Below are 17,273 nucleotides of genomic sequence, written 5' to 3' on the forward strand. Positions count from 1 at the left end.
GCCCAGTGTTTCGTCGGTTCGAATCCTGGGCGCGGACATGGCACTGCTCGTCAGACCACGCTGAGGCAGCGTCCCACATGCCACAACTAGAGGAACCCACAACGAAGAATACACAACTATGCACTGGGGGGCTTTGGGGAGAAAAAGGAAAAAATAAAATCTTTAAAAAAAAAAAAAAGTTGTAGATACAAAATTAGATCCAAGAGTGAATTTTTATATAAAATGAGAAAATAAATTGTCACAAATGGCAAGTTTTTTAAAAATAAAAAATATAAATATATATGACCACATGACCACGCTGCCAAGCCTCTCTCTCCACCCAGGGCTTAAAAGGTGTCCATGCAAGTGAGGGGCTTTACTCTCTTCAAGGCAAACTCTCCTCTAATTAGCCAGGTAAAGGTGACCAGTTTATTTACTTCACTGATTCTCAATCAATTATTTGAACCTCAAAAGGTTGCAAGAAATATATTAAAAAATAATACATTTAGAGGCCAGCCCCGTGGCCAAGTGGTTAAGTTCGTGCGTTCCGCTGCAGCAGCCCAGGGTTTTGCCGGTTCGGATCCTGGTTGCAGACATGGCTCCGCTCATCAAGCCATGCTGAGGCAGCATCCCACATGCCACAACTAGAAGGACCCACATCTAAAAAATATATAACTATGTACCAGGGGGATTGGGGGAGAAAAAGGAAAAATAAAATCTTTTAAAAAAAAAGTAATAATAATACATTTAGAAGTTGTCCTGGGCAGTTTCTGCAGGTGTTCAATAAATGGCAGGTAACAATTAATATTATAATTTACATTCTCTCTATTATATAATGCCTATTCCAGGAACTGGTATATATTGGAGATCATGCAACATTTATTGAAGATTTTTTATAAATTTATTATTAAGGGACTAGTACATTTGATTGTCCAGTGGTGATGAAACTTTAAATATTATGCTAGTCCATAATGCAACATTTTGTTTAAAAATATACTTAAGGATATGTTTTATAAAAATATATCAAAAAATGTAAAATAAAGATTTCTTTTTAAAAATATGAAAGTTGACATTCCATTTTATAGGAGCAATTAGCTAACAATGTAGGAGACAGAGGAATTAAAACATTTGAAATTTCATTATTGATTGCTGCATTAAAAAATTTTTTCTAATTTAATGTGCACATGTTAAACAAGCCAGAAAAACTAAAATGGTTACTGATATCCTATGGAATCTAGGTAGTACTCTCATGTTTTTTTAAAAAACAGGCTTTATATTAAATACTAGTTGTCTGAATTGGTACAGGTCTATTCACCGAACGTTATAGGAGGCATTCCTAGCTTTGTTAACAATTCTCTTTTACATTTTCTTACAAAATCAATATCGCTTCAACCTACAACACAAATGTTTGTATTCTTTCTTATGCTCCCCCTTTCTTCTTAATAGTCATTATTAATCACATACTCTTCTCTATCAAAAACTTAGCCTCTAAACAGAAACAGTCATAATAAATATTAAATTAATATTAAAAAGTGAGACAAAGTGGAGAGAAGAAAAACATCTTTGCTCTGCAAACCAGTTGCAGTGGCCGTGGATTATGGCCACGTTACACAAACTTGCTCCCCAGAAAGGAGAAGATGTTCCTTCTGGGCCCACAGCTTAAATGCCAATAAATGTTAATGGTTAAAAAGTATTTTGTTATCAGTAGCTCATGTATATATCAATTTGTGAAATTGAAAGTAATCTACAATTACCATGGTGTTTTGATAATACCTTGTGATTTATTGTAATAAAATGTTATAAAGCAAATTCCAAAAAATCTGAAAGGAATTGCTCATGCTTTATTAAAAGCACTCAGAAAAAATCCCCAACCCATACATTAAACAAAAGTATATGAATTAGGAAAAAACAACATGTAGAATTAATGTTAATAGTTAAACTGATGCATTTAGAATTGGAAGAGGCTTCAGAAACCATTGAGCTTGAACACTTTATTTTGTGTCCACTGAAACCAGAACACAGAAGTGTATTCCCAAGGTCTAGCTGGGAGTCACGATCGCAAATTGGGCCAAGAAGTATAGGTCTCTGAAGTCTGGTACAGTGCCCTACTCTGGATACGAAATCTACTATTTTTCCCCATAAGAAATGGAAGTATTACGGTTTGTAATCTCCCAATACAATGGCATAATTAAACAAGAAGAAATAAATCAAACAAACAGCGAACATGCTTAAGACTCAACTAGAGGTTAAAGGGTCTGCCCTAGGGAGACTTATAATTTTATGGTGCAGGAAATAGAAGTCCTAAAATAGAGGTATAGATGGAGGAAAGTGGGAGCACAGAGCAGGGCATATGTAATCTAACCTTCTATCTTGAAAGGTCTGAAATTGTTTCATTAAGATCACTTGCTTTATTTGAAGTCAAATAATGAGCCCGGGTGTTACTGGTTATTACATACATGGTGTAAGTACGTAGATTTTCCCCACTGTACTGAATTCTATACCCAAGTTTCAAAAAAGTGGGCTGGAACAGTATTTTTAGATGAGTGGCTGTGAGCTATGTCTATGGCATAGCTCTCATCTTAGAGTCAGGATTTGACATTTTTCCCAGCTCAAGTTATTGATCACTTAATATTTCTATGTTCCTAACCCACAAACCAATATGTATATAGAGGATCTCTGCTATAGAAATGTTCCATATGGAATATGAAAGGGCAGAATAAAATATGAATTCATTCATTTACAACTCAAATAATAATTTCGCAGTTAATATGCGTGGGAAACTTACCTCACCAGAGGAGAGAAAAATATCTTTACCACTGGCCATCCCCTACAGGAAGTATTTCTTAGTGTGATAGAAGCATAACACTTAAAAATGAGTTTTACAAACACATGGACAAAGAAAACAGTTCAGTGGTTACCAGGGGAAGGGGGGTGAGGGTGGGCACAGGGGGTCAAGGGGAGCACTTGTATGGTGACAGACAAGAAATAACACACAACTGAAATTTCACAATGATGTAAACTATTATGAATCTCAATAAATAAATAAATAAATAAAATGAGTTTTATAAAATCAATATTTTATGTCATTAAGATTTCCTTTTCTTTCAGTTACTATACCATGAATAAGATGCTTGGCTTGCCCTTGAGTAACTTCACAACCAGGTGAGAGTTTTTGAAATAGACGCTCTGCAACTAGAAGAATGTTACAATTTAAGAATGTACAAAGTATCAAGTGACCCCAAATAAATGAAAGACCAACATTATTCTGGAAATTAGAGAAAGATCAGACAATCTTATTTTTTGGTTGTAGTTTCCCTAATTCTAGATACATTATTGGTTCTTAAAAAGCACAACATTTGGTTTTTAAAAAGTCCTATATTGGGGCTGGCCCTGTGGCGTAGTGGTTAAGTTCGGCACGCTTTGCTTCAGCGGCCGGGGTTCATGGGTTCAGATCCCACGCAGGGACCTACACCACTCATCAGCCATGCTGTGTCAGCGAACTACATAGAAAGTAGAGGAAGAATGGCACAGATGTTAGCTCAGAGCTAATCTTCCTCAACAACAATAAAAAGTCTTATATCTAGAGATTTTATGAATATAAATTAACATACATTAATTACAAGTTAATAATAATTAACGTAAATAAGCAGGTCATAACCAGAATCTAATGAGCTTATTTCAGAGACACAATACCTCTAAATTTATTTATTATCAGCATAGTTCCACAGAAATTAGGAAATAGACATTGTCTCATGCCACAAAGATAATCCTCCACCCTGGGCTCCACTGCCCCTAAAGGCTCCTTCTTGGACTTCCAGACCTTTATTACCTTATTGGACCATATGAATAGTGTTCATTCCCAGTGATAACTCTCCCATACTTTTCATCTCTGGGTGGTGTTGTAGTTATGTGTGTGTGTTTGTGTGCATGTAGGCGTGCATGAACTTGTGTGTTACCAACATGAACAATATGAGTTGCTATGTGTGATATTCAACAGGCATGCAAAAAAACATTAGGAGGAAAGCACCCCAAGCCAAGCAAACAGCATAAACAGAGGCAAAAAGCAGAACATCTTTGGATTAACATGTTGCTGGGGAGTCCAGTTCGGCTACAATGTAGGATCTAGGGAGTGGGACATAGACTGGAAACCTAGTTTTCACCAGATTCTAGAGAGCTTTGAAGGCTGGGCTTAAGGAGTTTATACTTGAACCTTTAGGTTCTGTGGTATAGACAATGGAGAGCCATTGCCACAGAGAAATCTTCCATGAGGAGGCAGAGGCCCAGAGCTAAAGGGCCAGATGATGCAGGCATTCGGCAGGAAAATCTGACGGGTGCCTGGGTTCTGGATTTTCATTTACACAAAGGAGGAGAATATTTGTATTCAAGAGTTTGTCTCACGGCTCTGGTAGGCAGCTCAACAAACATAAACAAACACAAACCAGTGTTAATGGGTGATGATAGGCTGACATTTTACTCTGATGCTGTATTAATACGTATCTAACATAGCCCGGCTGGAGACAAACTGACATTTACCGAAGACATGATGGCTAAGATGCACTTTTCTAGAATTCTGATAGTTTAATAAAGTGATCCACTGGGGCAGAGAGGTCTCATATCAAAGTACTGTAGATTATATTAACTTACTCAGCAAAAGCACAGGACTCGTATATTTCAAATTCCTTGGTATAAATCTATTATTCACAGAGATTAGATCCCATTTTTTGAAGATGCTTTCTGAGCATCCTACTCTAAGAAAACTGGGTCCCAACACTCAAAAGACCTCCAAATATTTCCTTCTCTTCACTGCTGTGATGTTAAACTAACACCTTTTGCTAAATGCTCACGTTTTAATAGACCGGCAGCCAGCACAGCAACTGGTCTTAGACGGTAAGACTCCCTGACTTCTGTAAAATAATGCCATTTTCTGTAAGATTTAACAAGTTTGCTGATGTTCAAGTTTGATGAGAAGTTTTCATGCGTGCAGTTCTGGAGGCTAATAGCAGATAATGAAGAGCTCTCCTGTCATGTCTCTGGAAGACCTGAAGGCTACAAAGGAACATTACCAGACCTTCAAGGGTAAACAGTGGGAATGGAAAGTAGCAAATGCTTTTAGTTGCTTTTCTGATGCTCCCAGCACTAGTGAAATCAATCTTCAAAATGAGAGGGAAACCTGATGGCCAGCTCCTTTGATAGCGTCTATTTGTGCCCCTAGCGCTGCATGCTTTTATTTATAAGACATTACAAACCCCTAGGATAAAACAGTTTACTTTTCAGTTCTAGACATGATTCAGAGCTATAAATTGTTTATTAGTAATAATCAAATATCTCATTATTTAAATTGTAGGAACAGCAGTAAAATGATTTTTTTATAGGCCTGAGTATTTTGAAGTCTATAAGACATTCATTCATTCTTGCTGAGAAACATCCTATAGAGCTGATCTTATGTTCATTTATTATTCATTGTAATTTGCGGTTTGCTAAATCGCTGTGAAACCTATTTACAGTTTTACACACCCTCTTAAAAGATGGTCACATAAAATGTTTTTTGTTGTTTTTATTTTCTAAATTGTGATGCTTGGCTTTATTTATAGGTAGATGACTACAAAGATATAATGCATATAATGTATTAAAAAACAGATACACAGAAGGTTCAATTAAGAACATACTTCAAGTTTTCATGAAATCTTAGTGGGACAATAAAACACAATCTATACATTTCATCTGCAATACATGTAATCCAAATAAGGATGATTAAAATTTTCCATAACAATTTCAATTTTTTCATTCTGTGATCGCCTATTTAGCAGGATCCTAAAAGGGAGCAGGAGCGTTTACCATCAATAGTATACTGAGATTCTGATGAGTAAGTGACATTAAGAAAAGAACATTTACTGTTTTCTCTTCTTGCTCTCTTAGCTTCATTCTTGTTTTCCTCTCACTTTTTAAAATAAAAACATGCCAATTATTAGGAAGAATGAAATTCAATATAATTTGGGGCATTTTAATTCTCAACTTTTATAAACTTAGCCTTGTTAGAGCTTATAAAATATTCCAGAACTTCTTGTATACTTGATATCACAACTTTGAAGGTTTGCTCATTTCCTGGCTGTGGGTATTTCTAATCAGAGAATCATTATGCTTCCTCTTTTTCTTTTAGATATTCCCATAGGAGAAACATTAAAATCCCTAAAAGAGTTTTTTGGAAAATTCAAGATGCACATTCTGATTTTACTTTTTGCGTGAAATATTATTTCTGTTCTTATTGTCTGCCATCAGAGAATAGCTAGTACAATTGCCAATATTCAAAATTTACTGCATTTAAGAAAAATTTTGGTTAAGCTGATACTTAGCCATTAAATTTACCTTTCACTCTGTTATTAAAATTCGCTCATGGGATTATGTTCTATCTCAGATGAATATTAAGGTATTAATACTACAGTTATGAATCATTCTATTATTTTTCCATTTTAAATAAATTGTGTCTATTTACATTTGCACTATATTATGTGACATTTCAAAGGGCATAAATGTTAAATCTTCATTATCATTATAGAACAACCAAGTTTATCTCACTTTTAACTTTTGCCAACAATTTTAATTTGATTTAATAGTGTTACACATTTACTTTTGGAGCAGTTAAACACTTTATAAATAAAAGTTATTCTACACTTCACAGTGCTGTGTGGAGCCACGCTGGAACATGAGGCATAAGAAAACATGTGAACTCTGGGTTTAATGAAAAGAAACTCATCAATCACTTTTTTCCCAAATCTACTTCTTTGCTTATCTCATTCTGAAGTGAGAAAATTGCTGTGTTTGACAATTTCTCTTGACTAAGAGACAATCTAAAATAATTTTAATTAGCTTCAGCTGAATTAAAATTATAATGAATCGTTTTGTGCCAAATATTTAGCATAAATAACATCATTTAAACATTTTTTCATCAACTATAATGTTCTGAAAAAAATTACCCATTAAAAAATACATAAAAACATGTCTTTAGGGATGCACATTTTTCTTTTTTGCCTGGCTGTCTGATGGCTTAGTATCGCAGTAGTTTTTATTTTAAAATTTTGACATTTTCTTCACAATTGGTTTTTCTTTGCATTAATTTTGATTTTTAAAAATAGTACATTAAAATGTCGCTATTTTGGTTACTGAGGTTTTTGGCACTCCCACTTAAATTTTGCACTGAGACAAATTCCTCACTTGCTTCGGCCAAATTCTGGCGCTGATATACAACAAAATCCCCAGTTGTGGAAAATGTGCACTAAAATACAGAGAATACTAAAAAAAAAAAAAAAAAAAACCCTGTATTTTGCTAATAAGCAAGAGGAAGTTTATAAATTTAAAATTATTTATTTTGGTTGTAATAAGCAGAAATGACTGTCTTGTGGGAATGCCATATGGTTTATGGCTTTAGTGATCTAAAGATAGACTCTTATAAGTAAGAAAAATGAAATATACATACACACACAGCTTATGGCCACATTTTGGGGGAGACATTCTTGAAACATTCTTCCCAGTAAAAAAAAGGAAGGAAAATATCTTGTTTCTGTCAATGGAAGGGGAAAACAGGATTCGTATTTTATTTTGAAGTTCAGAAGAGTCACTTACACTTGTAAATATCTTTTTTATTTCAACTTATAGAGCTTTGCTGCTTGAGAATATTTCTATCGTCTCCAAAGAATATTTTTGCAAACAAAGAAAACTAGAATGCCAGTAATATATATGCTCAACATTAATTCAGACATTCCTATTCCATAGATGGCCATAATGGCTCTCATACCTGCCAAGCCCTGTGCTCGTGGCCAGTGAAGCTGACTAGTACCCTCCTGTCGCTCAGGGCAGAGCTCCTCAACACTGCTGTGAGTTACCATTGTCTGGGGAATTTCTAAACAATACTGATACCTGGGCCTTACCCAAGGCCAATTACTGGACATTTCTAGCAAATGGAGCCCAGGCATCAGTATTGTCTAAAAGCTCCCAAGATATTTGAAAGTACGCACTGAATTGAAACGCACTGGCTTACAGTCTAATGGAGAGAACACAGGCACCGCATACAATCATTCACTCATACATTTACAATGAGACGATGCCGTGGGAGAACAAAAGGATGCTGCTTTAGAAAAGAAGGACTGCCTACACAGGATGCACAGACAGACCTTTCTGAGAAGTAAAATTTAAATAGAGACTGAAATGATGAGGCAGCAGCCATAAAAGGGGCAAGAATAGGATATTTCATGTAGAGAGGAAAACATGAACCAACGTTCTGAATAGGAAAAGAAGGAGGGGAGTGCACAGGATTGCAAAGCAGCAAGGGGAGAGTGACAAGAGGTGAAGTAAGGTAGGTATGAAATAGGGGTAGTGGAGGAAGAAAGTGACCAGCAAATAATGGTCTGGGTCCCTGCCCTTCATCCAGTCCACTACTCTTCCCTCGCCTTGCACTACCCCAGTTAATTCGCACAGCAACTCTTTGCGATTTGTAGTAAGGTAAGTAAAATCTAGCAGTTCAAGCTATAAAGAAGGATATATTAAAGATAGACTTCATTGGAATTCATGTAGATAGAATGTAAAGATAAATTTTTTTAACGATCCCTCTCCTCTATTTGTTCTCTCAAGTGCAAATAAACTTTTGTAGGATTTTCTTCTTTTTAGAAATAAAATATGGATAAGAATTTCTATATAATATAGAGAAAACATGTATGATATGACAATGTACGCTCTGGCCATGATAAGGCTATGTCATAAAAGATTAAGCTACAGAGTCTGAGCCGAGAAATTCTTTACTTGACAAACTATCTGCCCAGCAATTATGATCAAATTGTTTAAAGCTGCTAAAATGATAACTATTATGTCAGGTCAAAGCACTTCCTGGTTCAACAACTGCCTTCGATATCACAGTGTGCAGTAAAATGCTTTTCTCTTAACTGTCATTTTTCCTAATTTGATTGAAATAAAGAAGTAACTTTTACTGGAACAGGGTTATGACTTTGAACAACTGACAGTGCAGAGAGTAGATGTGACTTCTGTGACCTTGGCCTTGTCATATCCTATTGAGAAAAGGTTTTGAGGAGTTTTTTGAAAGATAGAGTCCACACTTTTCTTTTTTTGGTCAATTGAAAATAAAATCATGGTTTTTTTTTTTTTTCTCTTTTATCAAACCAAGTAAATGATGTTATCCTCTTAAGAGCCATAGGTTAATGTCATGGGCCATTTTAGTCCTGCTTCTATGGTTACATTACTTTAGAAAATGGAAATGTCATTCCCAGGTGCCATTCTCCTTCAGGCAAGAAGGTTAACCCACAATTTCGAAAAATATAAGAGGTCAAACCTTTAGAAATCAATAGTAAATGGAGTGAAGATAACTTTTTATGTATGGAACCTACTCCAATTAAGAAAGCTCTCACCCATTTGGAAAGAATAAGGAAAAAAGGTTAGCATTGCACAAAGAACACTGAGCCTTTCTGCCAAGCTGGGCTCCAGAGATTTTTATCTGCCTGCATTAAATTCAAAGCTTTGGCTCTTACTAAAATGCTGGAAGTTATAAATTTCATTTTATTTCAAGGAGAATATTATGAGACTTGTTTAGCTTCTAGCAAATAAAGAATTCATATCAAATACCAAATATGACCCTAAATAGTCGATATTACCATATATTCTTCTTAGAATGAAGAAAACAAACAATATTACACATTCTCTTGAAATTCTTGGAGATCAAAGTATTTGTTAGCTATTGTTTGTCTATTATAATAGACTTCTATATATCTTTCTACCTGACTTTTCAGGGTCCAAAAAGTAGCCAAACTTGGTGAGTATACAAGAAGCAGAGCATGCATTTACCTTGGTTCAGAGAGTATAAGGTGGCCATATATTTTGAAAGTATTTACTTCTTCGTAAATAAAGTTTATACGGCAGATTGATATTATATGGAAAGCACAAATACAGCAGAATGAAGGTGTGAGGTAAGTCCTCAATTTGACAAAGACAGTTCAGTTCTCTCTCTTTTTCTTAAACTATATTTCCTGCAATCTAGGCCTGACTGGTGGCTGAATTTATTCTACTGGCTGTCTGGTATTTTAGCTCCTATCATGAAATCTGTGCTGGGGCTGGTGTTTGTGCTTTCTCTTCAGCTCTATTATTTAAAGAAGTGGTCCCAGTATTTCGGAAGATGGAAGTTTGAGAGAAACTAGTTTCACCGAAGACTCTTGCTTCATGGCAGGTATGCTGATCCACTCTGAGAGGCCTTTCGGGGAAGATTAGCACCCTGAAGGCAAATTTATGCCACTCTCAAAACAACTCATGCTTTCTCAAGATCCTTGGAGAAAACAAGTCAACAATTTCCCTACAAGAATCCTTTTTTTTATATATATATAGACTAAAACTAAACACATGCTGACACTCCTAACCTCCCTGCTTAGCTGAAATATTCCCGTTTGAAATGTTTACTGAGTTGAATACGATGATGTTCATATAGTGGGATACTTAGATGACGCTTCTTTTATCAATCTTTAGTTTTCTTTAAAGTTCTTAGTGTTATTTTCTAAATAAAGTGCTACCTAAAGTAGATAGGTATCCGTGATAAATTTCAGTCAAATATTGAAACCATAAAGTCATAGAATTTTTAAGTAATTCCTCACATTTTTTTAAAAAAGAAGGGTGACATTTTCATCATATTTTTGAAAGAAATACAGGAAACAACACGATTTACACGTGAATGAAAACGTTCATAACGTGTTAAGTTTTCACAGCCTTTAAAGTTTGGGGTGCATGTAATTCCAAATGAAAAAAACAATTCACATTCATACATTTATTCAAACTTTTTTTTTTTTGAGGAAGATTAGCCCTGAGCTAACTGCTGCCGATCCTCCTCCTTTTGCTAAGGAAGACTGGCCCTGAGCTAACATCCATGCCCATCTTCCTCTACTTTATATGTGGGACGCCTACCACAGCATGGCTTGCCAAGCGGTGCCACGTCTACACTCGGGATCTGAACCAGCAAACCCCAGGCTGCTGAAGTGGAATGTGAGCAGTTAACCACTGCACCACTGGGCTGGCCCCAACATTTATTTCTTGAAGCTGGTAGGTCCAGCATTAGGGTAGGCACTAAGGATACAATGAACAAAGAGAATAAGTCTTGGCCCTCAAGGAACTCACGGTCGAATAGAGAGACATTAATCAAATGTTCATAGTAAAATGCACGGCAAATTGCAATTGTGATAAATACTACCAAAGAGAGGTACACGGCACTGTAAGAGAGTACACTATAGGTATTTAACCTGGTCCAGGAGGTCAGGGGAGGTTTCCTGACAGAATGACAGGGTAAGTTAACATAAAGGCGTATTTTTAAAAATGCTTATTTTTTAACAAGTTCTATAATACATAAGACTTACAACTAATTAAGGCATCTCTTCTCTCATGACAGTTAAATAAGTATTTTTGTAGTAATTTATTTCATAAAACTCAGAAGAACAATTTCACTTATTCTTCCCAATATCTCAATAATTAGGTTTATAAGAGTACTCACAGAAGTTTTCCATTTGAGATTTTAAAATATGCAGGTATATAAAAGCATAAATGAATGTAGCTAAAGAGTTTTGCCACTCTTCATTAGCTACGTGCTTCGTCACTTATTGTTTCCCATGATCTCATTTTGCTGCACCTCTAGGCTATCTTTCTAAGCCTGACTCCAGTTGGATTAGCGACTTCATTTTAGACTTCTTAAAGCTTCGCCCCTGGTATGTCATTTACAATAATTGCTGTTTGCCTCCATACGTTTCAAGCAAGGGCAAAAAGTGGACCAACTCCATGCTCTTCCCAGGTCACCAGAAAGCACCGTTGGGCTAGCATCCACTGGAGAACAGCACTCAGATATAGTACTCTACATTTTTATGCTTGTTCCATGTCAGCCGCTAAAATTCAAGCTCTGTTCTATCTCCACTGTGGAGTTTTCTAGTTAAATTAAATACTGAGTATTCAAACATAGGGTAGAATACCAACGAACGGGCTTAAATGACAGATGCTGCCTTGCAGAAAGTACAGCTGACTGTGATAACCACCAATTAAAATAAGTGGTGACGCTTTCTTAGGTTTGAGCTATTGTTCCTCACTTTGCTCACAAGGTTTGTTAAAGACCATCCATAGCAATCAGAAAAGAGACAAATGGGTTTCTATTTGATCAATGTTACTCTAAACATAGCCACAACATTTGAATTGAAATACGCAATATGCTTCCTATTCCAATTTTTTAACCTAAATGTATTAACCTTTTATACCACATTTCTTAGAAATAAATTCATTTATTTACCTATCAAAAGAGTGGGAGTTCAAAGTCTAATTCTGGAGGACTATTCCACAAAAATTTTAGCGTAACTGCTACATATTGCAATGATGTGATGAGTTCTAGAATATAAACCTAATGTAAAGTATGGAATACATATTTTTTTACATAACACCTACTCTTTCCAAGAGGCAACCACTCTTAACAATGGTGTGTAACTTTTAAATTTATTTATTTGTATGTGAACACATATACACTTATTAATGAGCTCATACTACATTTAGTTAATGCTCACTGGCCATATTTCATGACAGCACACTAGACTCATTTTTTTAAAAACAGATTTTGCCAACAGTTGTACAACTCTGTGAGTATAATAAAAGCATTGAATTGTATACTTTATTTATTTATTTATTGGCCCCCTTAACCCATTTCTCCTATTCTCCACCCCCTGCCTCTGGCAACCACCAATCTGTTCTCTGTGTCTACAGGCTTAGTTTAGTTTAGTTTAGTTTAGTTTTAGATTCCACATATAAGAGAGATCGTATGGTATTTGTCTTTCTCTGTCTGACTTATTTCACTTAGCATAACATCCTCAAGGTCCATCCATGTTCTCGCAAATGGCAAGATTTCATTCTTTCTATGGCTGAATGGTATTGCATTATATATACATATATATATCACAGTTTCTTTAGGTTGTTTCCATATCTTGGCCATTGTAAGTAGTGCTTCAATAAACCTAGGGGTTCATTTATCTTTTTGAGTTAGTGTTTTTATTTTTGGATAAATACCCAGAAGTAGAATTTCTGGGTCATATGGTAGTTCTATTTTTAAATTTTTGAGGAACCTCCATACTGTTTTCTATAGCGGCTGCACCAATTTACATTCCCACCAACATTGCACATGGGTTCCCTTTCCTTCACATCCTCATCAACACTTGTTATTTCTTGAAATTTTGATGATAACCATTCTGACAGCTGTGAGGTGATATCTCATTATGGTTTTGATTTGTATTTTCCTGATGATTAATGATGTTGAGCATCTTTTAATGTACCTGTTGACCATCTGTATGTCTTCTTTGGAAAAATGTCTATTCACATGTTCTGCCCATTTTTTAATCAGATTTTTTTTTTGCTATTGAGTTGTATAAATTCTTATATTTAGTTAATGGTTTATATTTTGTTTAGTTGATGGTTTCCTCTGCTGTGCAGAAGCTTTTTATTTTGATGTAGTCCCACTTGTTTATTTTTCTTTTGTTGCTTTTACTTTTGGTGTCAGATTAAAAAACTCATTACCAAGACCTATGTCAGGGAGCTTACTGCCTACGTTTTCTTCTAGGAGTTCTATGGTTTCAGGTCTTACATTCAAGCATTTAATCCATTTTGAGTTGATTTTTGTGTATGGTATAATACAGTGGCCCAGTTTCATTCTTTTGCATGTGGCTGTCCAGTTTTCCCAACACCATTTATTGGAGAGACTCTCCTTTTGCCATGGTATATTCTTGGCTCATTTGTTGTAAATTAATTGATCATATATATGTGGGCTTATTTGGGGGGTCTCTATTCTATTCTATTGATTTATATGTCCATTTTTATGCCAATACCATACCATTTTGATTACTATAGCTTTGTAATAGAGTTTGAAATTAGGGAGCATGATGATGCCTCCACCTTTGTTGTTCTTTCTCAAGACTGCTTTGGCTATGTGAGGTCTTTTGTGGTTCCATACAAATTTTAGGATTGTTTGTTCTGTTTCTGTGAAAAACGCCATTGGAATTTTGCTAGCGATTGCACTGAATCTGTAGACTGCTTTGGGTACCATGTATATTTTAATAATATTAATTCTTCCAATCTATGAGCTTGGAATATCTTACCATTTATTTGCGTCTTCTTCAATTTCTTTCCTTAATATCTTGTTGTTTTCTGTATACAGGTCTTTCACCTCCTTGGTTAAATTTATTCCCAGGTACTTTATTCTTTTTGATGCAATTGTAAATGGGATTTTTTTCTTAATTTCTCTTTCTCATAGTTCATTAGTAGTGTTTAGAAATGCAACAGATTTATGCGTATTGACTTTGTATCATGCAACATTACTGGATGTGTTTATTATTTTTAACAGTTTTTTGATGTGGTCTTTAGGGTTTTCAATATGTAATATTATGCCATCTGCAAATAGTGACAGTTCTATTTCTTCCTTTCCAATTTGGATGCCTTTTATTTCTTTTTCTTGCCTAATTGCTCTGACTAGGACTTCTAATACTATTTTGAATAAAATTGGCGAGGGCGGGCATCTTAGAGGAAAAGGCTTCAGCTTTTCACTGTTGAGTATGATGTTAGCTGTGGGCTTGTCATATATTGCCTTTATTATGTTGAAGCATGTTCCCTCCATACCCATTTTGTTGAGAGCTTTTATCATAAATGGATGTAGAATTTTGTCAAATGCTTTTTCTGCATCTATTGAGATGATTGTATGATTTTTATCCTTCATTTTGTTAATGTAGTGTATTACATTCACTGATTTGCGGATGTTGAACCAGCTTTGCATCCCTGGAATAAATCCCACTTGAAGTGAATATTAACTTGCTGCATGTCTGAATTCTTACTTAGACTGTATCATTTAATCTCACATTAGTGCTGTGGTCAGCTATTATTACTCATAGTTTGTGTATGAGAAAACCAAGACCCAATGAGGTGAATAAATTTCCCATGATCACATAGGTAGCATCTGGATGAAATGAGATATTAAACCAGGTATATCTGATTTTAAAGTTCATAGTTTTTCATCACAGAATTATATCTTCCTCTCATTTCTTGCTGATCATAATATACCCCAATTAAAAGAGAGTATTGGCAAAACAAAGTATACCAAGAATAATCAGGATAATGAAGAGTCAGACAGTATGAAAACCTGAGGATGTTTAACCTACAAGTAGTAACTGATTAATTTATCCAATTATCATTCAATGAGTACAAGTGTGAGCCAGTCTCTGTGCTAGATACAGCGTTCCAGAAAATTATCAAGATATAATCTGTATCCTCTATAGTCTATTTAGTATGAAAAGAGAGAAAAAGCAAATACTGATTTCCATGTAGTGCTAGCTTTATACATAAGGTGCTATGGAAAGACAAAATTGAGAACTTAATCAGTTTCAAATGGGGTGGAGCCAAATGGCTTGACCAAGGAGGCATTAACTAACGCATATTACAGGACTCAAGGGAGTTAACCCCTCAAATGAGATGGAAAAAGATGTTGGGAGAGCAGTTAATTGATATATAACATGGAAAACTAAATATCGGCATGGCAGTATGTTAGGGAATGATAGTAAATGATAGTGGAAAGTAGATGGAAATAGATTTTGAAGGGCAAGCTAAATAGTTTGGACTTCATTTCAAATATGGTGGTAAGATAATGACCTTTTTTAAGTTAGGGGAATAACCAGAAAAAAAGTCTATATTTTAAAGAGACCTTATGGCAGAAGGATGAAGAACAGACTGAAGGTGAACATGACTTAGAACAAGGGGACTAGGAGGCTATTGCTGTGATCCACAGTAAATGATAATGAAAGTCTGAAATAAGTTTCAGGGCAGTTATGGTACTTACTGAATGAATGTGGGGTATGACGTAATGCAAGGAGTTTAGGAAGACTGTGGATTTCTAGACTGAGTTATCCGATGAATACTGAGACCAGTTACTAAGCTACAAAATACAGAAGTAGAACCTAGTTGGGTGGGGAAGATGATGAGTTCAGCCTCAATTCAGACATGTGTTTGAATTTCTGTGTGGGACAAAGATCTAGAAGTGTTCAGTACACGAATGGAAATAATGAGTTGGCAACACAAGTGGTAATTAAGTCCATAAATGAGGGTGAAATTGTCAAGAAATAATATATTCTTTTAAATCTTTACCACAGGAAAAAAGATTAAGCTTCTTATGTGTCTCCATTAAGCATATTTAAGACAAATAGCTGGAAGATACAAGGAAGTAAATTTTAATTCAGTATAAGAACTCTCTAAAACATGTTCTGAAACATGAAGGGGCTACCTCAGAAGGGAAAATTTTGGTAATGTTCCAAGAAAGGGAAGTAAAAACTATTTTGAATGTCAAACAGGGAGTTCCTGCTTCTTGTAGATCAGGGTTTGCAAATTCATATGCCTACAGGCACTAGGTAAGCAGCATAAATAACTGAAGAGAATCAGCAGTAAAATAATACAGAGAGCACATGTTCTATCTATAACGGAACATAAATTCATTCTGATTATGGCCCAAGAAAATATGGACTCACTGCTATAGTTTTGATCAGAAGTTCAAGATAACTGGAAATAAGAATTTTGTGGGAAATATCAAGCTTTTAATTACTAGCAATGAATTAAATATTTTTGAATTTGGCAAGGCCTAAGTGATTGTCATCTCTGGATTTAACGATGGATTACGATGACATTTCCTACTGTGAGAATTATGGTTCTTCAACCTATGATCTCCAAATAAATATTGTAATTTCCAGTGTTTCAATATATAACAGTTTACTGTTTTACTATATTTGGATCTAATTGTATTATTTGCCATTGACCAATCTATTTTTTGTCTTGAATCTTCCAAAACCTTAGTGCATTACATTCTCTATACCTGGAATAACCTCTCCACTTAGACTGCTGACTGCTCATTAAATCTTTAAGGCCCAAGTCATGCCCAAAAGCGTTCACAGATAACCTCCAGAAGATCAAATTCTCATTTTCCTGAAGTCAGCTAACATTTTTTTTTATGCTTGTTATATACTACAATACTTTTGGACTACAAACTCCTTGAGGATACTGATGACTTACAACTTTATATCTTATGTGATATTGTGCATAAATTTACTGTGTAGTAAATATTTCTTGCATGAACATCAAGGCAAATCTTGAGAGACTGTGTAACAAGATAAACATTTTATGTCAAGACCCAAGTAAGAGGCATGTACAATTCCTGTCCTTCAGTTATTTATTTAACCCCAAAAGATAATAACAATAATCATTAT

General features: G+C 35.2%; 1 protein-coding gene, 1 long non-coding RNA gene and 1 other non-coding gene across 7 annotated transcripts in view; 1 reads left to right on the forward strand and 2 right to left on the reverse strand.

Moving 5' to 3' along the window:
• Positions 1-3,251, forward strand: part of LOC138923747 (uncharacterized) — a 49,002-nt gene extending 45,751 nt beyond the window's left edge. Inside the window, exon 2 of the long non-coding RNA XR_011437824.1 lies at positions 3,088-3,251. This is a non-coding gene — a long non-coding RNA (uncharacterized lncRNA). The remainder of the gene's footprint in view (positions 1-3,087) is intronic.
• The window catches only part of THSD7A (thrombospondin type 1 domain containing 7A), a 671,418-nt gene that overhangs the window by 271,931 nt on the left and 382,214 nt on the right, over positions 1-17,273 (reverse strand). The window lies entirely within an intron of this gene.
• MIR9081 (microRNA mir-9081) lies at positions 7,859-7,999 on the reverse strand. The gene is given in 1 exon segment (NR_128104.2): positions 7,859-7,999. It is a non-coding gene; the product is annotated as a microRNA mir-9081 (primary transcript).

Source organism: Equus caballus, chromosome 4 (genome assembly GCF_041296265.1).
Source record: "Equus caballus isolate H_3958 breed thoroughbred chromosome 4, TB-T2T, whole genome shotgun sequence".
Taxonomy (NCBI): domain Eukaryota; kingdom Metazoa; phylum Chordata; class Mammalia; order Perissodactyla; family Equidae; genus Equus; species Equus caballus.